Raw genomic sequence first — 23,643 nt, forward strand, 5'->3', positions numbered from 1 at the left:
AAACCTGTCATCTTCAAACATTTCTGATTTTCTCCTGAAGGTAATCCTGTTAAATTCTTCTGGAAGTCAAATAATAGATCATGAATTTACTCATTTACTACTGCCAGATGCTTGAAAGCAGGATGAGATCAATATTTAATGTTACAGGCACAAAGGAACGTGCACCCCTTGTCAGGGGACACACCAGTGAGCCTAGGGCGGTTGAGCCGCAGAGGAAACCTGGGCTCTCGCCTGTTATAATCACTCGCTCTTCCCTTGGCAGTTGGACTGGGACACTCACTTTGTCAAAATGATTCTCTCTGATTTGTTTCTCTCCCCACCTCGGACTTTTGGGAGAATGATGAAGCCTCTGGCCTTGTGTTTCATTACTTGTTTCTTTGGCAAAGAACATATAAGCTAGATAGGTTGGTATTAGTTTAGATTTGATCTGTTTTTGCTCTGCTTGAGGAGAGATATTAATAAATGCACCTGTGTATCTTTGGGTGGGGGCTTGCTTTTTAAATGCTAACCCTGCCTGTTCTATTGGCAGACAGCCCCCCTACCTGAGGGTATTGGTGACTGTGCTATCCACATACTCATTTGCTGCCAGTGGCCATGCTTTTCTCCCCTGAACCTTGAGCTCTAATGCTAAAACATTTGGTCTGGCTTTTTAATATATGGAAAATGCATGGGAAAGTTTTGCAGATAACAGTGTCAGCAAAAGGTCTTGGGAAAGCAATAAAAGGCTAGAAAACAATTGGTCAGCAGTAGAACAAATATCACAGAATTAATGTAGAGATACTTAATATTTTGGAGACAGCTGTGGAATAGTGGAAAGTGCATTCAACTGGCAATCAAGAGACCTGACTTTGAGCACCAGCTTTACTGCCCAAAAGTTGTGTGACCCCTAAGAAGTTATTCAACTTCTCTGGGCCTTCATTTGTTTAATTTGGAAAAATAGATATGATATAAAATGAAATAAGTGAAAAAGAGCTTATAAATTGCTTTTTAGAACAATCAAATATCATATATTACAATATTTAGAAAAGAAAGTACCCTAGTAACTTCATCACTGCATATTAAGTGTATAGCATGTTAGTTGAACCTCAATATTACTTATTTTTTCGTAAAATGTACCCTGTGGTTTGGTCAAAATTATAGTTGTGAGGCTACCATCCAAGCAAGAGGATGGCCAAACATTTAGAGTGAATTTTATAGCCATCCAAGTCTGCCTAATAGAAGGTAGCAGGAGTGTGGGTTCTTTTTAAGTCTTTGTTTTAGAGGGGGAGGGATGCCATGCTATGGCAACTACTTTTAAATTGTCTGTCTACTCCCTGATCAATAATTTGGTTTATTGCCAATCAGCAGGTTTTGATCTATAAACACCTTTCAAAACGTTAACTGAACTGGAAAGGTAAAAAAGATATTTATTGCCATCCATATCCTACATGAATATTTCCTTAGTTGCAACCTCCAGAACAGACACAAATGTGGTTTTCCACCTTCTCTAAGTCCCTTCTTATTCACACATATTATTAGAGCCTCTTCTGAGTCAGGCACCTAAAGGGAGGTAAAAGAATTACAAGATACTTTCCTCATTGGGACTATTAGGAAGACCAGTCATGGGGACACAATACAGTTTGTTATAAATGCCAGAAAGAACATGAGTATGCCTTGAAATGCCTCGAAATGGGGATATTTGAGTATGAGTGCAGTAGAAGATGAGACATGAAGGAGAGCATTCATGGAGGACTTGTAGCATAACTGATGCATGAATGGATTTCCCAGGTAGGGAGGAGAACTCCAAGAGTGTTGGGTATGAATGTGTTGCATTCAGAACACGATGAAGTTCTGAGACAGTGAAGAGACAGAGAGTAGAGAGAATGATGGGTAGGTGAATGGTGGAAGATAAAATTGTAGTGAAGGTGGAACCAGACAGTAGAAGGCTGGGCAGAGATTAGTTAAGGTGATAGACATCCTGGAAGAAATTGCAGTGATTGAATCATCACCTTATGACCATAGGTCTGAAGAGAAAGGCTGAGAATGAGAAATATTTTGAAGTAAAAACAGGACTGTGCTGGTTTAAAAGGATTATGTACCCTAGAAAAGTCACGGCTTAATCCTAATCCAATTTTGTGAGGACAACCATTTCTGTTAATCCCCATAAGGTAAATTGGAATATTTTTATTAGATTATCTCCATGGAGATGTGACACATCCAATTGTGGGTATTAACTTTTTGATTAGATGGAGATGTGACTCCACCCATTCCAGGTTGGTCTTGATTAGTTACCAGAAACCTTTAAAAGAGGAAGCACTTTTGAAAGAGCAACAGAACCACCAGAGAAAAGAGCCATGAGAAACGAGAGTGCTCATGCAGCCAGAGACCTTTGGAGATGAAGAAGGAGAATGCCCCTGGGTGAGCTTCTTAAAACAAGAAGCCTAGAGAAAAAGCTAGCCGACGTCGCCATGTTCGCCATGTGCCTTTCCAGTTGAGAGATAAACCCCAAACCACACTGGCCCTTCTTGAGTGAAGGTAACCTCTTATTGGTGCCTTAATTTGGACACTTATATAGACTTGCTTTAATTGGGACATTTTCATGGCCTTAGAACTGTAAACTAGCAACTTAATAGATTCCCCTTTCTAAAAAAAAGCCATCTGTTTCTGGTATATTGCATTCTGGTAGCTAGCAAACTATAACAAGTTGGGATGCAGGAGGTAATGATAATAAAATATTAGAACAACTAAAAGTCTTAACATCCCATCATTTTTCCTGCATTTTGTGCTTCATTGGCTTTAGATGGGAAGACAGTTGCTGTTGATTTTCCTGTAGTGGGAACAGACAGCAAACCAGGTAAACCAGGAGAGGACCATTACCTGTGCTGAGCATATCTTTGAAAGGCTAAAATTGGACTGGAATATCTGATATGAGATACCTTGGACTGGCATGGCCCCATTAATTGCATTCAGCTAATGAGAAAATTTGGTCTCTTAAATTAGCAGTGACCTGAAGCATTGGTAAAAACAAATGCAAAAAGAGGAGAGTCACTAGGTAGAATCTAAGCCTACAGACATTCTTCATTTGTGGTGGTATCTTTAATGTGTTTGGGGATAACTATAAAAGCAGTCGTGGCCAGTGAAAATTCAGTCATTCAATTTTGATTGTTTAAATGTGCTTTTTATATTAATTCAATGATTCCTCTTATTTAAAAATGTTCAGATCATTGCATGTTTTTTGATGTCTTTCTGTTAAGTGCCCTCCTGGATTCCCATTTTTAACTCCTTGATGGTGGTTTACAGGAATCCCTAAACCCTTCTGTACAATCAGTCTAGATGAACAAGCCAGATGGAATTCTACTGATTGCACAAGAGAGTGCTTTTCCCATCAGAAAGTCATAATTATTGAATACAGCATGTACCAGGACATTGTGGGAAGAGATGTTCCTTATTCTGCCCAGTGGGCCATGCTACAACACCTGTTTTGTATCTGCAAACCTTTCTTTTTGCCCTCAAATTGTAAATAGCATCAAGTCACAGCATCTCAGCCACACACCTTTTGGGAAAGAAATCTGGAAACCATGAACACAAACCAAGCATCTTAATTTACATACTTCTTGTATTGAAAATGGGCTTTCTCATTTGTCACTATAAAAATGTAACTAGTCGTGGGAAAAGAAAGCACAGATTACTTATTGGTTCAATGTTTCAACTTTCTCTCTGGGAAAACTCCTGCTTTCCTTTTATTGTAGACAGGCACATGGTTGATTGCAAAGTCTCCTTTAATTTGAATGTGATAAAGCTGTTGATCATTTCAGTAAACTACAATTGGTATAATGTTGAAAACAATGATTATTCTATTATTTTGAGCATTTTTTTCAAAGTTAACTCTATTTTGGGACTTGGGGAGATCAAATAGTATGGTAATGAAAGATAATGCTAAATGTGGGGTAAACTTAAGTTCACTGTTGGGTTAACTTCTGTATGCTCATTTTGGCAGTTTGCTAAGTAGAATTAATTTGGGGGCCATCTCTAGAGCAAAATCACATTGTATTAGGGTCAGATACAATTAAGATGAAGTTGAAATGTTATTTCAAAGTTAGGAAGTTTCAGTCATTAACTGTAGTACTTAGGATATTCAGACTTGTTCTTTAATGACCCTCACCAAACATGACAATGGTGGAATGGGGACTCTGGTGGCCTATGAATATGCCATTAGCTCTGCCAGGGTTGTGGTCAGCCACATTAATTTTTCTCAGGAAGATGGTTCTTTTTCATATCTAAGACTCAGAGAGGAATGTGGAGATTCAGAGAGAAGATGTGTGCGTTTGTGACTGCCCTCTGAAGATTCCTTTCCCCACCCTCATCCAGAACCCTCTCCTCACTAGCACTGTTGCTATCTAAGAAAGAAGGTTTCAACATGCAGACCCCTTCAGCATTGCCCTTAAAAGGGGGTTTTATTCATGAGGTATGTCTACAGCTGAGAAATTGAAGCCAAAAAGTCTTGTCATGGCAGACTTGAGCACAATAATTGCTTTTTATTACTTCTCCCAAAATATTGCTACCACTTCACTGCTACAGATGAAAACTGAAGCAGGGGGCTAAATGGCCTTGCTAAGGTCATCCAGCCGAGTCAGCATGAGATCTCTGAATATCCTGACTCTGTGCAGAATGCTGGGCTGGCCCCACAATCCTCCCGGTGAGCCAGCAGGAGAGGCAGCGGAGATGTGCAGAGAGGCAAAAAGCATTGGACACAATGCTCTGATAATTCATTGTGATGTCTGCATTAATATGTGATGACACACTGCAGTGACACAATTCCACAATGGAAATGTCACAATGGAGGGGGAGATTGCCATAGAGGCTGCTGCTCCCTGGGAATCTATTCTGAGGTAGGCTGTTTTTATCTCATGGACTTCTTAAAATTTTGTTTTGGAGAGGCAGCTTCATTGGGATTTCTTTTCCCAACTAAGACATAAGCTTCACTGGAATAAACGTTTAGTTTGTGGAATTGATGATTGTTTTACCTTCTTCTGAAGCTGTTGACATATCACCTATTAGCTCCTAATACTTGGGTCTTGTTTGGAAGTCAGTTGGTTGCTTTCATTTTTTTTTTCAAAATGAGTAAAAGCAAAAATGGTCTTTTTGTTTTTGACTATAGATTTCATTATCCCTTACAAAGTAGATGCAGATGCAGTATCCAAGAAGGGTGGTAACTTTGAATGTGGGTAACACAGACCTCACAAAGAGGAGAGACCCACTTTGTAGAATTTGAAGAGCTTGAAAATACACAGTACTCCTCAAAAATACCTCCAAAGAGCTATCACAGTACCTGCCTTCCCTTGGGATTAAGGTTCTTTAATTCAATGTGATTTAGGTTCAAAAGGCTAATGTGTCTTTAGGAAGCCTAATGCTACTTAACATTCAAGACCTTTGTTGGGGCCCCAAGGATCGAGGCTCTATCTGTCATTTGAAGATAAATCCATGGCCCTTGGACTGCACAATGTGGATTGTTAGTGATTTGTTGATTTGGTGGGCATGATGATTTCTGTCCCTTGGCCTCAGAGCCTCGGCTCCTGCAAGGCCAACAAGTGGTTTGCTAACCTCAGTTTGTGTGCTCCTGTGTCTCGGCTTTTAGAAATCAGAGGTGGTGAAGATGTCACTTGCGTCACTGATCCCTCCTCACCTCCAATTCTCACAACCTAGAGAGAGCCACTTTCAATTCTTCTGGTATTATCTTCAGATTTCTAAATAACATCACTGTTTCTTGATTTTTCAATTATAGATATTTTACCTTTCAGGAAGATTTTTCTTTCCCCTTCCCAAACACATACTCCTTCTCACTGCATCATCTCCATATAGTACTATTTTAATGTTTGCTTTTGTTGATGTCCCTTATTTATATTAACTTGTCTGAGTTTCATGTCTGAGTTGTACAGCACGCAGTGATTTCTTTTTCCTTATACAACATTTTTTTTTCTCCTGGAGCCAGTAATTTTTGTTGTTCCAATTGCTTAATTTTCTACATACTTCTCATGAAACCATCCCTAAATGATTGAACTTTAAATACGCAATCACTAGGTGAGCTATAACTCGCATCCTTTTCTTGGTGACGCCCCTCCCGGAACCTTGGGCTTCCTACCCCAGCCTAGCTCTGGTCTGTACTGACTGCCTTGTCTGCACTCTGCAGTAGGGCTCAGCAGAGCCGTTATTCTGCACTTTCCTTCCATGCACACCTTGAGGATGTTTCAACCATTCCACTGGGTTGGAGCTTCTGATTTTTGATTCTCTCCTTCCTTCATGGCTTTAGCTTCATTTTGGCAGACCACAATTTCCCACTCACTTTCTGGAGGAAGTGTGCATGGAAGATAAAATTTCAAAAGCATTATCTTATTTTGTACTCTCATACTTAATTGCTGGCTTGTCTCAGTCTGGTTATGAACACTGGATACTATTTTTCCTCCAGTTTTAAAAGTATTGCCCTGTTGTCTTCTAGCTCAAGTGTTGGGAGCCCAGATGTCATTCATATTCTTTGTAATTGTCTCCTCCCCTGCCCCTTTTTTTGCAGTGGTGGGGTGGAGGGTTCCATCTCGGGAAGCTTCTGACAAGGATCTCCACTTGATTTTAGGGTATTGAGTTTTCAAGATTATGCTCCTTTTTATTTGTGTCATGTATTTGTGGGAGCTTATTCATCCATTGTGTTGCTCTACCATCTCAACCTGGGTACTGGTATTCTTCAGTCTGGGACATTTTCATTCTGTTATAATTTCCTCCTCTATTCTAGCTTAGTCGCTCTCTCTGGAACTTGCACTAATCAAATAGTCTGTCTCCTGTATGGATTCATTAATTTTCCTTATTTTCTGTTTTCCATCTTGTTGGGTTTGTTCTAATTTCGTGATTTTTTCTTCTGTTAGATTTTAATTTCAGTCATCATATTTTGAATTTCTAAAAACGCTTATTCTTTCTTTGAATGTTATTACTGTTATTCTTTTTAGCATGAGCAGGCACCAGGAATCAAACCCAGGTCTCCGGCATGGCAGGTGAGAGTCCTACTGCACCGAATGTTACTTTTAAATATTCTTGTTACTGGATGCAATATCTGTCTTAGCTCTATGACATTAGTAGATCAATTTTGCTTGTTTAATTTTCTTATGATATCTGAGAATTCCTTTTTGTTTTGTTTGTTTAAGCCTCTGTTTTTCTTGTTAGCAACTTTTTTTCCCCTAATGTCTGGGGTCCATTGGTTGCCGGTCATTGTTTAAGGATGAGTCACTCAACACTGCTGGAGTCAGCTTCAAGGGCTTGTGAGAACCAAAGGCTAAATTTTCAGGAATTCTGTGAGCACTTTTGTTATCCCCAGCCATTATTAACAATTAAATTGTATAAACTCCTTTAAATTATATGAAAAACGACGGTAATATATATACTCAAACTTCATGCCTCCATATTTAATACAAAGGTAATAAATACTCAAAATTCAGAACTCCATACATAATATTTTTTACTGTCATTTATGCTCTTGAGGTTATTTATGAGCATTCTGTGGTGAATACACTATATAATGGCATGCCACAGCACATATCTTCTGACCTCCACATTCAGTGCCGTCACAGTGGTAGCTTGAAATCATCCGTGGGTGGGAGTTCTTACACCAAGGAAGTTGGCAAACGTACCTGGCAGGGCTCTCCTTACAGGTACCCCCTCCCCTCTCACCCCCATCACAGAGCCTATTGTTAAATATTTACCAGCACACTATTGCAGTAAACCTTATTTGTTTTTTTAGAACTGGTGATTGCCTATCAATAAAATATACATTTTTTGGTTGTTTTCCAAGTGTGAGGATGCATTTGCACTGATCAATCTTATGACTTCACTGTCGGTCCAGAGCTCCAGGATCCATGAAGAAATACCCCTTGTGAGCAAATTTCCCTCCCCAGCTGACAGAAATTCTTTCTTTCCTCAGTCAAAGCTCAATTTTCTTCAATATTAGGGCTAAACAAAGGTGGAAACTTTGGGCTAATAATATTTCTGAATTTCATAAAACCATTTTATAAAAATGTTCACCTTACAATTTTGAAATGACTACTTTCCAAAGAACAAGTCCATTCCGATTTAGCTTTTGCTTCTCAGTAGGAAAGTTGGTCTTTAGTTCTTTTGTATGTTTAAGAAACTGTAGTTTTTGTGGGCTATGCATTGATTTTTTTCTATCCTTTCATTTGAAAATATTTATAATAATAATTAACACATACCCTGCATAAATGTGTCTAATATTTGCTATAAAGGGGACTATAGCTATGAATGCCCATTGCAGTATGATATTTTAAAGCATTCAAAATGGAGAGTCTTACGGTTAAGACACAAAATATCTTTCAATTACCTTTTGATTTTCTTAAAAAGTTAAAAATTAAATCATATACATACATCATTTTAACAAAACTAATATTTTTTAAGTTCAATATTTTAGTCTAAAAATTATGACATTGTAAGTAGGAAAAAATATAAACAGCAAGAATAAGACAATCATGAAGAAATGAGATAATAGTCTTCAGATGAAACAATTAAATATGAATTATGACATAATTGCAGACCCCTGATGGGTAAAGAAGAAAGCTACTGATGATATAATAGTGTTTTCTGTAATGTCTACTGCTGTTTAGGCTAAAAAGATGAGATGTTCCCATTGTAAATTCTTCTCTTTTGTTATTTTTAAACTTTCTCAAAATGTTCCCTTAGATTGAGGATTTCTGTGTTTTAATTACATGAAAAAAGTAATAATTTTAAAAAAAGTTTAATCAAAGTCCCAGTGCAGTTTTTTCACTGAAACGCCATTCTCCTTATCTGTCCCACTCCCGTATACACGAGACCATGTCCTTCCTCCTTAGTAGTTAATTTATCACCATTTCAAAATATCAAAGGCACAAATTTAAAAATCCTCAGGAATTTATTTTCCAAGCAGTTTGGTATAAAGATTGTTTCGTATTGAAAACATTTGAATAGGTTATATAAACCTGAATAGCATAATTGTATACAGAACACAATTATTCTGGTCTTAAGGTTTTCATTTTTTTATCTTCTTATATATATTCATTTAACAGTGAACTTCACAGTACAGATGATCAAAAATCACAAATTTAAAGGGAGTGTTTCGGCTCTGGAATTATGTAACTATAAGTTGAGGAAAGAATTTGGCCCCTCCATATAGAAGCATAAACATAAGCATATATGTACACATACATATGTAGACATAGTTGGACAAACAACTTGGCATGTTATAGTTATGACTTGTGCCATGAGACTCAGGTTATGGTGTTTTTGGAAAAATCAAATGCCAGTGAAGCAGCTATTCAGACTGTGTTTTATTTACTTTTTTAAAAATTAGTGTTAGATTATAGTCATGGATTGTTGGCACATTCTGGCACCTGTAACCAATTTGATTTGTTGCAGCTAAAATCTTGACAATGGCCCTGCTAGTTAATTTATCTGACAGTGTTCTCTTCTACATTGTTTTCAAAAGATTAAGGGTAAGAAATGTATATGATGGCTGTTATGGCTCTTTTATTTGTAAATTTACATGGTCCTTTTAAAAAATAAAATGTATTTTCTCACATTAAGTGTAATTTATGGTTATACAAAACTTGGAAAATCTGGGAATGTATGGATTGGCAAAAGCTATTCAGCTACAATGGTGGTTAAAAACAGCTGTAGCATTCAACCCTAATGATGATATATTCCTCTTTCGGGGGCTATTATTTTATGGTGTTGAAATCCTAATGTAATAAAATTTTGTATCCTGTTTCTTTTTGACTTGTAGCATTATAGCGTACACATTTTCCCATGTCATTAACATTATTTGTAAGCAGTGTCTTGAGACTTGGAAAACATTCTTGCATATAGCTGCACTTAAATTCACTTATCTTTGGTTCTGTTATTGGACATCGAGTTGTTTCCATGTTTTGTGGTATTATAATTATCTTACAGTTAACATCTTTGAATTAAGGATTATCTCGTATTTTTATTTATTCTTCAAAAAGAAGTTACTGTGGCAAGAGAGGTGAGCACATTTAAGGCTCCTGATACATTGGTAAATTGCTTTTGAAAAACTCTGTGTGAATGAAAACCTCCACTGGCAATGTGTGAGCACACATCTTACTTGTACCTTTCCGGACTTGCTTGTATTCCCAATGACCTCAAGTCCAATGCTGATCTTCAGAGAACAGACTTTGTTTCCCTCAAAACTACCTCCTCTGGGGGCAGGGTATGGGGTGGGACTGCTCTGGCCTCTCCTCTGAAGGCAGCCTCCCTGCTCCCACCTGCTTTCTGGACCTAGTTGAAGGCCAAGTGTGCTTACTTCTCTTATTCCTCACGGGGTCATAACCCATGTTTCTGCTAAATATATTCTGTTTGGGGATTTTTCTTGTCATTCAGCCTTTGTGTTCCATTTCATATTGATCCCAGTGTGAAACTCACACCTTTGACTTTCTATAAATAAACTCAGACACACAAAAAACAAGCCCTTCTTAGGAAGAGTAGACTAGAGTGAGGGTTTGGGGGGGGGGGTGCATGGTGGGGAGGGGGTAGAGGAGAGACCTAGAGTGAAGCAAGATGAATTTCCCCTTGAACATCAGACATTCTGCTCTTAGGAAGACCTTGAGTACCGTACAGTCAGAGCTTTTTCTTGTGGTCTTGCAGGCTTCCCGGTCCTCTTCCCTTTTGAAATCCCCCTCCCCAGCCTGTCCTCCTGGTTAGCCTTCCTTAAACTCCAAGTTCCTCTCACTCTCATGCACCCTCTTCCAAGTACTGTCAAGGTCAGTCCTAGTTTACAAGTGGGTCAAGGTACTCTGTAGAACTAAAGGCCCTTCCCATGAAACAGCTCTGCTTTCTTTGGAAGGGAGTTGAGATGTTAATAGCAATAATAAGATGATGGACAAGACAGTGCCCACTCTAGGATTAAGGATTTACCTGTAGTTATAAATAGAATGCAGTGTTTGGCAATAGTAATCTCTAAATGTTTTTCTCTCTTCATTTCCCTCCCTGTATCCCATCCTTATAGAATTTAAATCCCCTTTCAAGTACACTTTCATTTCATAGGGTGAAACAATCTTCTGCTTTTGGCAGCATTGGCTCATAATAAAATGAAATATTGGACCTTGGTAGAGGTTTTTAAAAGAAAATAGAAATAAATATTTTCAGAGGATTTAAGTGTGGGAGTGTGTGTGGAAGACTGATGTTGGTGAAAGGAATATATTCACCAGCTTCTTTCCCTATGGTTTGAAAGTGAGGATGGCATACCCTTAAAGGCGAATAGACTCAGAAAAGAATAAGGGGTAAGGGGGAGATGCTGAAAAAAAACCAACTATGGTACATGAAATAGTAGTATTGAAGAGACCTCATCCTCAGTAAGCTATGAATGAATTGGTTCTCTTTAGGAGTTTCTTTAACTCCTGTAGGCCGAGAGTTTCTCCAACTGAGTCCCCGGACCAGCAACATCAGCATCACAGGGAAATTGTTAGAAATGCAAATTCTCAGGCCCCAGCTCTGACAGGATGAATCAGAAATTCCTGGGCGTAGGGCCCAGCAATCTGTATTTTACTATCACTCCAGGTGATGCAGATGACTTCTTGAATTTGAGCACCACTGAAAGACTGTCAGATTCTGGTTGCTGAATTTTGAGCCATGTGGATTCCATTGTCTATGGCATTTCTGCAGTTTCAATGACATTAGTTAGGATGCTCAATAGGGTTAGGATGCTGGGGACAGCACGCACCACAGGAGCTTCACTCATAATGGTTTATGATGACAGTGCTGGCACTTTTTATGTAATTACAGTCCATACTTATTCATTATTTTCTACTTAGCTAGATCTATGCTTCAAATAGACGTAGGACATAATATGTGAGTACTGTGTATGTATAATGCACACGTGCGTATCCACCCACATTCCGTACCTATGCAGATAGCACTTTATAATGAGGTGGTATACCAGATTTTTAATCAAAGCATCCCTTTGTCACAGTACAAAACTAATTGTGTTGTTGTGTGTTGGAGGTCAAAGTTGTTATAGTAAAACATCCGTCTTGGAGCTTTTTAGAGGAACCTGTTTAAAAAGGGTAAAGTGGGTAATTATCACAACCCTAATTTACAACTACTTGGCAATAAGAGTTGCTTCTCAATGAACCATTTATTCATGATCTGCTGCTCCACACGGCAGGATTCTTCTTGACTAGGTTAGGAAATGTAATTAATAAATGATAGGATTATTTATGGTTCACCGTGCCAGATTGGGAAATTCAATGATATACAGAATGAGCTAAAAATGATTCTTGCAAGCAGCCTAGCAGCCTTTAATCCATGGATTGAATTGTCACATCACTTGATATAATGGGGGGACTTCTTGATGGAATTCATAGGACATCATCACTCTTTTGTTTGTGCTTACAGAACACAGCCAGGCTCCTTCCAAGGCTGAGTTAAGGAGCAACTTGCTCATCTTTGTCTGAGTGTGTCTAGATGTTTGGGCTTTTAGTGGGCAGCCGTGCTCTTTTGATTGTCTATGATAGGGATTCTCTCAAAATGACGACTTCCAAACATAAATTAGGACTCAGATTAAAATTGTAAGAAAAGAAATCTGATATATTCAACAACAGGCCTTTCTATTATCAAATCAAAACATGTTCAACCTGTGCTGCTAAGTTTTTTCAAAGGTGATTTTTTTTTTTTTTAATAAAAATAAAGGTGTATCATGTTGCTTGTTTTCCAAGTGGTCACGACCCTGGGACAGAGGAGGTACTTTGTAAGCAAGGTGTCTTGTTGAAAATATAGACTTGTTTTGACCACTGTAAGAATCCAGATCCCTAACTTCTCCTTTCTCCAGGCTGTCCTAAAGATTGGAAAGCAAGCCCCAGGATTTGTATATTTCTGTTTGGTCATGACTGGGGGTTGACGCCTGCCCCGAAGATGAGCAGGCCACCAAGGCAGCATGCCCACAACTATGACAGCAACTGCAGCGACTGCCGTAACTCTAACTTAGTGACTTCTGGTATGGGCCAAGCCCTGTGTACTTGACAATGTGTGTATACATAACTACCCTCGGAGACAAGTGATTTATTCTAATCCCCCATACGAGAATTCTCGAATAAAACATTAACTGATCCAGGATAGCGCTGCTTGTGTGGGCCAGGCTAAGAAAGGACTCAGGGTCAGAGGGCAGCAATCCTCTCATCAGCAGAAAAGTGGACTGTCAGGAACCAAGAACATAATAACATTTCCTAGAATTTATGAGCCACCCACTGTGCTAATTTACATGCATTGTTCGTACCTTTTACAAGCATTGTCATGATTTAATCTTCACAGCTACTTCAGGAAGTAGACCTTATTTATTGTGTTTCTGCCTCAGTCTCCACATTTGTGTAATTGGAAACATAATAGTGCCCAGCTTATGGGGTTGTTGTGAGGCTTAAATGAGTTGATTTAGAAAAGCCTTTGGAACAGTGCCTGTGCATGCTACTCGTAGTTCAGTAGATGACAGCTCTGTTGACTCTCACTATCCCTACTTTTTAGATAAAATGAATAAGCTAAAGAGCAGTCAAATGACTTACTGTTGGACACATAGCTAGTCAATCTCAGCTGCCCAATAAAACATCACCAAAGCACCGAACACAGTCTGCTAATCACTACTGCTCCTGAATACTTAAAATTTAATTTTCACCACCCCCAGACGAAGGGTACATTGGAAACTAACCTCATTGTGCTTAATTTTTCATATCTGTAAAATGGGATGATAATAGTATCTCTGTCATAGTAAGTGATGTGTAGGTTACTTTTAAGTTATGCAGTTTGTGAATTACACATAGATTTCCATTCCTCTCTGATTTGTCAGTGTGTTGACCAAGTTCATTTGTTCCTTTACCCAAGTAGGAATAGTAGCCAGAGATATAAAATGAGAGTAGTTAATTACATTATGTTTTCCGGTTCTGGCAAAATGGTTGATAGGTGAGGAGGCTGTTTTTGATAAAATGGACTTGGGAGGATTTAGGGGACTTGATTTAGCCATGCTCTTTCTATTCTTAGAGAATTGATGGTTTAGTTGCCCTAAATACTATTGTATGTAATGAAATAACTTGTGGTGTTTTTTTTTTTTTTTTTTTTGACAGGCAGAGCAATATTTCTTTACCCCAAAGTCTATCATTGTAGTTTTTGAACTTCACTTAATACTTTTAATAATGAAATAGATGAATCCTTGTTTGTCATGTGGAGAGTAGAACATCACTGAGAAATGAAAGTGCTAGAGTTAAGCAAACTGAATAAGGCTGACATTTGCAAAAGGAGATTGCCAGTGAATTCAGATAGAGAAGATGTTCTTAAAGTTGTATAGATTTTTCTATGAATTTAAGGGGAGATTAAAAAAACAAAAACTTAAAAGCTCAATTAAGTTTTCCTGGGAGTATTTTCCTCCATGGAATATAATTTTTGCATCTGATTCCAAATTAATATATTAGAAATTATAAGTAACTAAACATCTCAGAAGTCAAAGAACTGAAAAGGATGGTTTGGAAATCTTTTGACATCTTTTTAAACTGAGTTCTTCTTTTTAGGTGTGGAAGAGTTATTCAAGTTTCATTCCTGATCTGTTTGTTAGGTTTAAAAACAATTTAGTAGAAATGCATTTGCATGATCACCGCCCAGTCAGGTTTAGTGGTGGGGTTTGAGTCTCCGTTTCCACCAACTTTGGCTGATACCTTGGAGTCTGTTTTGATTTGGATGCTTGTTTTCTGGTAGGAGATTCAATTCTGTCAATTAAGGTAGAACACCTGCTTTTTCTCTGATTTTTCAGTAGATTTACGTTTTGAAAAGCAAAGCAGGTGCTTGAATTTTGTAGCATTATAATGAAATGGAAAATTGTCAATGTCACCGAAGTGATTGAAAAATTTCCAAAATGAAGTTGAATTCATGAAATGTTATGAGGCTGTGACCAAAATTCCAAAATGATTGTCAAGAAGTGATTCAGCCAGGTAGCTTAGCACAAGAATTTGGATGGATTAATTCTTTACATGGTACTAAAATCCTTGGACTTCATGGAGTGCCAAGAGGAGTTGGAAAAAAATTGTGTCAGGATGCAATTTTACATGGTATGTTTAATACGGCATTGTGAATGGCAAATTGTCAGGAACTCTTAGGAGTGCTATTATATCTGTTATTCTGGAGCCAGAAAGAGATATGGGAAATTGCTGCAATTATAGTCCCATTTCATTGATTAACACTGATTGCAAAATAGTCACAAAAATATTGGCATTGCAGCTTGAGTCTGTTTTACCCAATACTGTTCATGCCAATCAAACCAGGTTTATCAAAGGAAGGTATTGAAACAACAGCAGAAGAACCATTTATCAACTCAACATATATAACTTAATATATATAATGCAAATACTGACAAATCTCTCTTGAACTAATCGCTTTCCAATTGTGATGATTAATTTGAAACCATTGTTTCTTGGCTTGATCAAAGGATATAAATATAGTTAACTTTAGAATGCTACATGTTTTGATATGTTTAAAAAAAGCCATCAAATTGGGTAGTGGATTACACATTGTATAGCAAATTGTTAAAGACAAAACTGAATGCCAATTTATTCAGGAATTGTGTTTTTATTTATACATTTCTTTTCACCAGAAGTGAGAGTTTATACTTTTAGTTTCCAAATATATGAAAGTTGTTTACACTTCCAGGTTATATGGTTTTTAAAAATTCTTTTGTTTCATGACATAACTTCTTCCATATCTTTATGTAGTAATACTTGATCCATATCCTTATGTTTTACATCTTGTTCCATAACTTATTCCATATCTTTGTATAGGGATACCTTGTCAGAGCAAAAAATATATATATAAAAATAAGAATCAAAGCATTTTGAAAAGCTTTCATTGATATTGTATTTCTGTCCCTTGCCCCTGCCTCTCTTTAGCATGTATACAAATTTATCTTGAAACAGGATTGCCAAGGGTCTGGAAAGATGGTGAGGTCCTTTTCTTTCTGACTTTAGTTGGTAAATGTAGAACACCACTAGCCTTCTGGGACACAAAAACAACTTCACTGTGAGGAAGGACTACTCCTGCAGTTACAAATCTCTTCTAGGTGTGTTTGGTTTGGACATGGGCAGAATGAGAGAAAGTTCTTGAAAACATTTTGGTGTCTAGACCTAAGGGAAGCTCACTAAAACTCTCAAATTTTGTTTGTTGTTGGGTGAAAGCTAAGAAAAGAAATAATCACGAACAAGGATTAAACCAACTTTGCAATTGTAAACCTACAAATTGCCAGTATCCTCTCAAAGAGGATTTGATTTAAATTAAATTTCTTGCCCAGTACTGATAGCATAAGGTACTCCTCTATCAGGTGAGACATGTTCAATGCTTTGACACTAGGGAGGTTAGTAAAAATGTAGGAATTAAATGACTCAGCTCTATCCATCCTGCAGCCTACCTCCTACTTCTTTCCAGCCTTCCTTGGGGTGAAGGACACAGTTATAGGTTCCCTGGCAACCAGCAGGGAACTCATCTTGAGCATGACAATTCATTTCTTAAACTGCTGAACTCCCACTCATCCCTTAAGACCTGTTCACATATCACTTCTTTGATGAAGGCTTCCTGGATATCATGAGGATGAGTGAATTGTTCTCCCCTCCATGCTTCTAGAGTACTATGTATATAGTTCTGTTACAGTGTTTAAACTCAGAATTCATTCATTACATGCTGCCTATATGGTAAACAGCTTGAAGGCAGGAACTCGGCCACATTCATCTTTTACAACGAATGCTCTTTAAATACTCATTCAATGAATGAATGAGTTAATTAAGTTAGGTTTACTAATGTCGGTAAACTAGGAAACTTAAAGACAATAATTGGGAATTTGCCATACATATTTTCCAAATCTTCTCTGTGTCCTTCACTAAATTCAAGATGTGGACCCTTTCTGAACTCTGGTGGCCACAGAGCAATGATGTAGGCTGAGCTCAAGTACCAGCTCTTGTTTACTATTATAAGAATTAAATGAGTGCCTTAACATGCTAAGTATTAAATAACTATTAAATAACCATTTAATGTTGCTAGAAGTAGACCTAATATTATTACAGATGATGCAACAAACAGTCATAAACTCCTTTATGTAATAATAACATTAGCTAACACTTTCCTAGTGTGTATTATGTGCCAGGTAGTGGCCCAAGTTCATTTAATGCTCATGAAAGCCCAATGAGGGAGGATCTCTTATATTACAGATGAGCACGCTGAGGCCATAGAGATTTAGTAACTTGCCAGAGGTCACACAGCTAGTGTGTGGTAGATGTTAGATTCAACATGGATCCATCTTTCATCTTCTTGACTACCCAGGCCTCAGAATTAGTGGTGTCTTTCAGGCTCTAAGGCACACTCCGTCTTCTTGTGTAGAAGGAGTGGCCTCAACTCAGAATGCAGGGGGATGGAAAGGAAAAACATAAATTGTTTACTAAGCACCCATCATACGAAAGGTATTCTATGTTGTACACATAATAGTAGTGCTAGAGATGTAAGATTTGTTTAGAAATGTAGGGATAAGTACTTTTATTAGAGATATGTCAAACAAGTTTAGTTGTTCTGAAAGATTTTGTGGATCATAATGAAGTTCATTTTCATAATGAGTCCAGTTCAAAGAATGAAATAATGTATATAAGTAGTTCACAAGCATTTTGGTCTAAGGATTCCCTTATACTCTCAAAGAACTTTTATTTTTGTGGGTTATATCCATTGATATCCACTATATTAGAAATTAAAATAGAACTTTTAAAAATATTTATTATTTATTCATTTGTAATGATTATAAACTCATTTTATGGTAACATAATTGAGATTGTTTTTCTGGAAAATAACTACATTTTCCAAAACAAAAAACATTAATGAAAAGAGTGGCATTGCTTTATAATTTTGCAAATGTCTTTAAGTCTTGTTTAATGAAGACAGCTGGATTCTCACACCTGCTTCTGCCTTAAATCTATTGCAATATATTGTTTTGTTAAAAGAATATGAAGGAAATCCATCCAGGCTCACGTGGATGTGATGCTAGGAGGGAGTATTTTATTAGCCTTTTCAAATAGTTTTGGATATTCTTCTTTGATACTGTACCCAAATTAAACAAGTGATATTGTCTTGGTCAGTTGCATTGTGAAATATAAAACCATATCAGTGAACTTTTGCTCTGTTATACTAAAATCTATTACCTTTCTCTCTCTCTCTCCCTCCCTCCCTCCCTCGCTCTCTCCCTCCCTCCCTCCCTCCCTCCCTCCTCTCTTTTTTATTAGAGAACTTGTGGGTTTTAGAATATTCATGAATAAAATACAGGTTTCTATATACCACCCCACCATTAACACATTGCAATGGCGTGGGACATTTGTTGGAATTTATGATAGCGCATTTTTATAATTGTATTATCAACTAAAGTTCATGGTTTAACTTAGGGTTAACTGTGTGGTGTAGTTCCATGGATTTTCTTTATAATTTTTATTCTGTTAGCATATATAAAATCTAACATTTCCCCTTTTAATTATATTCAAATATATATTTCAGTGCTATTAGTTGCATTCAAATGTTATGCTACCATCACCACCATCCATTACTAAAATATTTCCATCACTCCAAACAGGAACTCGGTATATTTCAAGCCTCAGCTTTCTGCTCCTCATCCCTACCACACCCTCTGGTAACTTATTTTCTAGTTTCTGACTTTGTAAGTTTTCTTATTCTAATCATTTCAAAACAGTGAGATCAACAATATTTGACAGTTTGTGTCTGGCGTATTTCATGTAACAAGATGCTGTCAGGGTTCATCCATGTTGTTGCATGTATCAGAATGTCATTCCTTTTCCACAGTTGAATAATATCCCATTTTATGTATATACCACATTTTGTTTATCCATTCATCAGTTGATGTTCAGTTGGGTTGCTTCCGTATTTTGGTAATTGTGAATAATTCCACTATGAACATCATTGTGCAAATATTTGTCTGAGCTCTTGCTTTCAATTTTCTTGGTATTGAAAATTGAAATCCTACTAGGTAGTGGGTTTTCTGGGTCATAAGGTAGTTCTATATTTAGCTTTCTGAGGAAACACCAAACTGTCTTCCTCAGTGGCTGCACCATTTTACATTGTCACCAGCAATGAATGAGTGTTCTTGTTTCTCCATATTCTCTCCAGCACTTCTTATTTTCCTTTTTTTTTTTTTTTAATAACAACCATTCTGATGGGTGTGAAATGGTTCTCAGTGTGGTTTTGATTTGCATTTCCCTGATGGCTAATGATGTTGAATGTCTTTTCACGTGCTTTTTGGCCATTTGTATATCATATTTGGAGAGATGGCTGTTCAAGTCTTTTGCCAACATTTTAATTGGGTTGTTTGTCTTTTTATTTTTAAGTTGGATTTCTTTGTATATTTTGATAGTCACCCTTTTCCAAATATTTTCTCATATCATGTAGGTTGTCATTTTACTTTCCTGATAAAGCCCTTTGAGGAACAAAAGTTTTTAATTTTGATGAGATTCTATTTATCCATTTTTTTCCTTTTATTGCTTGTGCTTTGGGTATAAAATCTAAGAAACCATTGCCTAATGCAAGGTCCTGAAGATGCTTCCCTATGTTTCCTTTTAGAACTTTGAAAGTTCTAGCTCTTCTATTAAAGCCTTTGATCCATTTTGAGTTGATTTTTGTATATGGTATGGTATGAAGTAGGTATCCCCCATTTTCTTCTTCTTCCTCTTCTTTTTTTCAAGTAGAGGCCCAGTTTTCCCAGCAACATTTGATGAAGAGATTATTTTTTCCCTATGGAGTGGTCTTTGTCACCTTGTCAAAAATCAGTGGCCATAAATGTGAGGTTTGATTTCTGAGCTCTCAATTTGATTCCATTGGTTTGTATGTCTGTCGTTGAGCCAGTAACATCCTGTTTTGATTGGGAAATGTGAGTCCTACAACTTCATCTTCATCGAGATGGCTCTAGCTATTTGGGGCCCCTTAACCTTCCATATAAATTAGATTATTAGCTTTTCTATTTCTGCAAAGAAGTCATTGGAACTGCCACTGGGATTACATTGAATCTCTAAGTTGCTTTGGGTAGTATTGACATCCTAACAATATTTAATGTTCAATCTGTTTTGGTTTGCTAAAGCTGCTGGAATGCAATATACCAGAAATGAATTGGCTTTTATAAAGAGGATTTCTTAAATTACAGGTTACAATTCTAAGGATGTGAAAAACTTCCAAATTAAGGCACCAACAAGAGGACACCTTCTCAGAGGAAAGGCACCTGGCCAGCATCCAGGACACCTCTGTTATCTGGGAAGGCAAATAGCTGGCATATGAGGTTCTTAATTTTATTTTGTTGCTTCCAGCTTCTGATTCCAGTGGCCTTTCTCTCCAAGCATTTGTGAGCTCTCACTTAGCTTCTCCAGGGCAAATGCTGGATTTTATCTCTCAGCTTCCCTTGGCTCTTTCCAGGTTCTGGTTATTTCTGTGTGTTCTTGTTTAACACCCAGGGTATTTCTGTCTGGGTCCTGTCAGCCACAAGTGAGCTTTCTTAAAGAAATTCAGTAATCCAAACTGGATTAGAAGAGCATGACTTTTCTGGGGTACATAACAGTTTCATACAGCACACCACCCATGAACATGAAATATCCTTCCATTTGTTTAGGTCTTCTTTAATTTTTTTTAGCAGTATTTTGTAGTTTCTGTGTATAAGTCCTTTATATCCTTGGATATATTTATTCCAAAATATTTTATTCTTTTAATCGTTGTTTTTGTTTGCTAATGCTGCTGGAATGTAATATACCAGAAATGGAAATGTTTTTAAAAAGAGAATTTATTATATTACAAGTTTACAGTTCCAAGGCCATGAAAATGTCTAAATTAAGGTACTAACAAGAGGTAACCTTTACTCAAGAAAGGCTGATGCCATCTGGAACACCTCTGTCAGCAGGACAGCATGCGACTGACTTCTGCTGGTCCTTTGCTCCTGGGCGCCAATGCTTTCAGCCTCTGTTTCCTATGAGGGTTCTTCACTTGGCTTCTCTAGGGCTAGGTTTCATCTCTTGGTTTCCCTTGACTTTCTTCAGGATCTGGTTTGTTTAGCATCTCATGGGAAGGCACATGGCGATGTCTGCTGGATTCTGCCCATGTCTAAGCATCTGTTCTCTCAGTCAGCACTCAAGCATCTCTGAAGATCCGTGTCTCTGTCAAGCTCTGAAGCAGCTATTCTCCAGACATCTGTCTGACGTTTCTCCAAAATGTTTCCCCTTTTAAAGGACTCTAGTAAACTAATCAAGACCCACCTTGAATGGATGGAGTCATATCTCTATCTAATCAAAAGGTAACTCCCACAACTGAGTGTGTCACATCATCATGGAAGAAACCTAAACAAAAGATCACACCCACAACTGGGTGTGTCACACCCCTATGGAGACAGTTCAATCCAAGTTTCCCACCCTGAAGAATAGGTCTGTCCCCACAAAATTGAATCAGGATTAAAATATGGTTTTTCTGGGGTATATAATAGTTTTAAACTGGCACAGTTGCTATTGTGAATGGAATTTTTTATTGATTTCTTCTTCTGATTGTTCATTGTTTGTATACAGCAATACAACTGCCTTTTGGGTGTTGATCTTATACTGGCTGAATTCATTTATTAACTCTAGGAACTTTATTGTGGAGTTTTCAGAGTATAGTATCAAATTATCTGCAAATAGGGAAATTTTTACTTCTTCCTTTCCAAGTTGAATGACTTTCTTTTTCTCTCACCTAATTGCTCTAGAAAAAACTTTCAGTACAATGTTGAATAACAGTCATGACAGTGGGTGTCTGTATCTTGTTCCTGATCTCATAGGGAAAGTTCTCAGTCTTTCACCATTAAGTAAGACATTATCTATGGGCTTTTCATATATGGCCTTGATCATGTTGAGGAAGTTTCCTTCTATTCCTAGTGTTTTTATTGAGAAAGGTGCTTTGTCAAATGCCTTTTCTGTATCAGTTGAAATGATAATATGTTTTTTCTCTTCATTGTGTTAATGTGATATGTTTTAGTTAGTAAGCTACTGGGATGTGATATACCAGAAACAGAACAGCTTTTAAAAAAGAAAATTTATTAAATTGCAAGTTTAGAGTTCTAAGGTTGTGAAAATGTCCAAATTAAGGCACCGATAAGAGATTACCTTCACTCAAGAAAGGGTGGTGAGGACGGGGGCCAAGATGGCGGCTTAGTAAGGTGCGTGCGTATTAGTTCCTCCTCCAGAACAACTACTAAATAACCAGAAACAGTGCAGAACAGCTACCGGGGCCACAGCAGGGACCGGACACACAGTGTACCCCAGTCTGGATTGGCTGGTCCGGCTGCGTGAATCCGCTGCGGTGAGCTCCCTGAGTGGCGCGCGCTTCCCCGGGCCACGGCGACTGGCAGCCAGCGCCCCTCCCTCCCTCCTTCCCGGATGGGCTGGGAGTCTCAGAGAGGCGAGTTTCCCAAGCCGTGGGGGCCGGCGGCCAACACCGCTCCCTCGCGGACGGCTTCCCGGACTGGCTACGAGTCTCAGATCAGAGAGTTTCCCAGGCCGCGGCGGCTGGAGACTGGCACCCCTTCCCCACAAGTGGCTTCCCGGTCCGGCAGCAGGTCTCAGATCGCGAGTTTCCCAAGCAGCGCCAGCGACCAGCGCCCCTCCCCCATAGGCAGCTACCCGGAGGGAAAGGAAAGAGTTTCCAAACAGTAGCAGGGACTGAGCCCAACCAAACACCAATAGTGGCATTAAAGGACAAATTCTGACTACTAGAAGTAGGCCCCCAGCTCAGGCGAAACTGATCAAGGGGGCGAAACGGAGCCTTCTGCTGCTTTTCTACAGAGGCTCGGTGGCCTCTGGGCTCAGCGCCGGGATTACACAAGGTGCAACTGTCCCAAACACAGAAACAGGCTGCTTTCAGGGCTCTCTACCACCTGAACCTTCCCCACGGGAGGGGTGAAACACAAATCAGGTGGAGTCCCTCTCTCAGGGAATTCAGAACCCAGGACTTCGCAATTTGAAGCCATTAAAAACAGCCTACAACCTTTCCTCTGTCTCCACCACACACACAGCAGGGAGAGCCTTCCAAAGTTAAAGGAGCCACAACATATTTTGCTGGTGGAACCCACAGACAGACAAGCGCCACATACTGGGCAGGATAAGAAAAACAGAGCCCAGAGACTTCACAGGAAAGTCTTTCAACCTGCTGGGTCTCACACTCAGGGAAATCTGATTAAATGTCCAGACGCCAGCAAAAAATAATAAATCAAACCAGGAAAATTGAAGATATGGCCCAGTCAAAGGAACAAACCAATAGTTCAAATGAGATATAGGAGCTGAGACAACTAATTCTGAATATACGAACAGAAATGGAAAACCTCTTCAAAAACCAAATCAATAAATTGAGGGAAGACATGAAGAAGGCAAGGGATGAACAAAAAGAAGAAATGGAAAGTTTGAAAAAACAAATCACAGAAATTATGGGAATGAAAGATACAGTAGAAGAGATGAAAAAAACAATGGAAACCTACAATGGTAGATTTCAAGAGACAGAGGTTAGAATTAGTGAACTGGAGGATGGAACATCTGAAATCCAAAAAGAAACAGAAACTATAGG

General features: G+C 38.2%; 1 long non-coding RNA gene across 3 annotated transcripts in view; it reads left to right on the forward strand.

Annotated features, from left to right (window-relative positions):
- Nucleotides 1–4,804: 4,804 nt before the first annotated feature.
- LOC143679568 (uncharacterized) overlaps nucleotides 4,805–23,643 on the forward strand; it is a 56,241-nt gene continuing 37,402 nt past the window's right edge. Inside the window, exons 1-3 of one of the 3 annotated variants that reach the window (XR_013173847.1) lie at nucleotides 4,810–4,868; nucleotides 6,972–7,016; nucleotides 7,811–7,889. This is a non-coding gene — a long non-coding RNA (uncharacterized LOC143679568). Of the gene's footprint in view, nucleotides 4,869–6,971; nucleotides 7,017–7,810; nucleotides 7,890–12,847; nucleotides 13,013–23,643 lie in introns of those variants that run through there. The other 2 variants (XR_013173846.1, XR_013173845.1) reach the window with 2 other exon arrangements.

The sequence above is a fragment of the Tamandua tetradactyla genome, chromosome 4 (assembly GCF_023851605.1).
Source record: "Tamandua tetradactyla isolate mTamTet1 chromosome 4, mTamTet1.pri, whole genome shotgun sequence".
Lineage (NCBI taxonomy): Eukaryota > Metazoa > Chordata > Mammalia > Pilosa > Myrmecophagidae > Tamandua > Tamandua tetradactyla.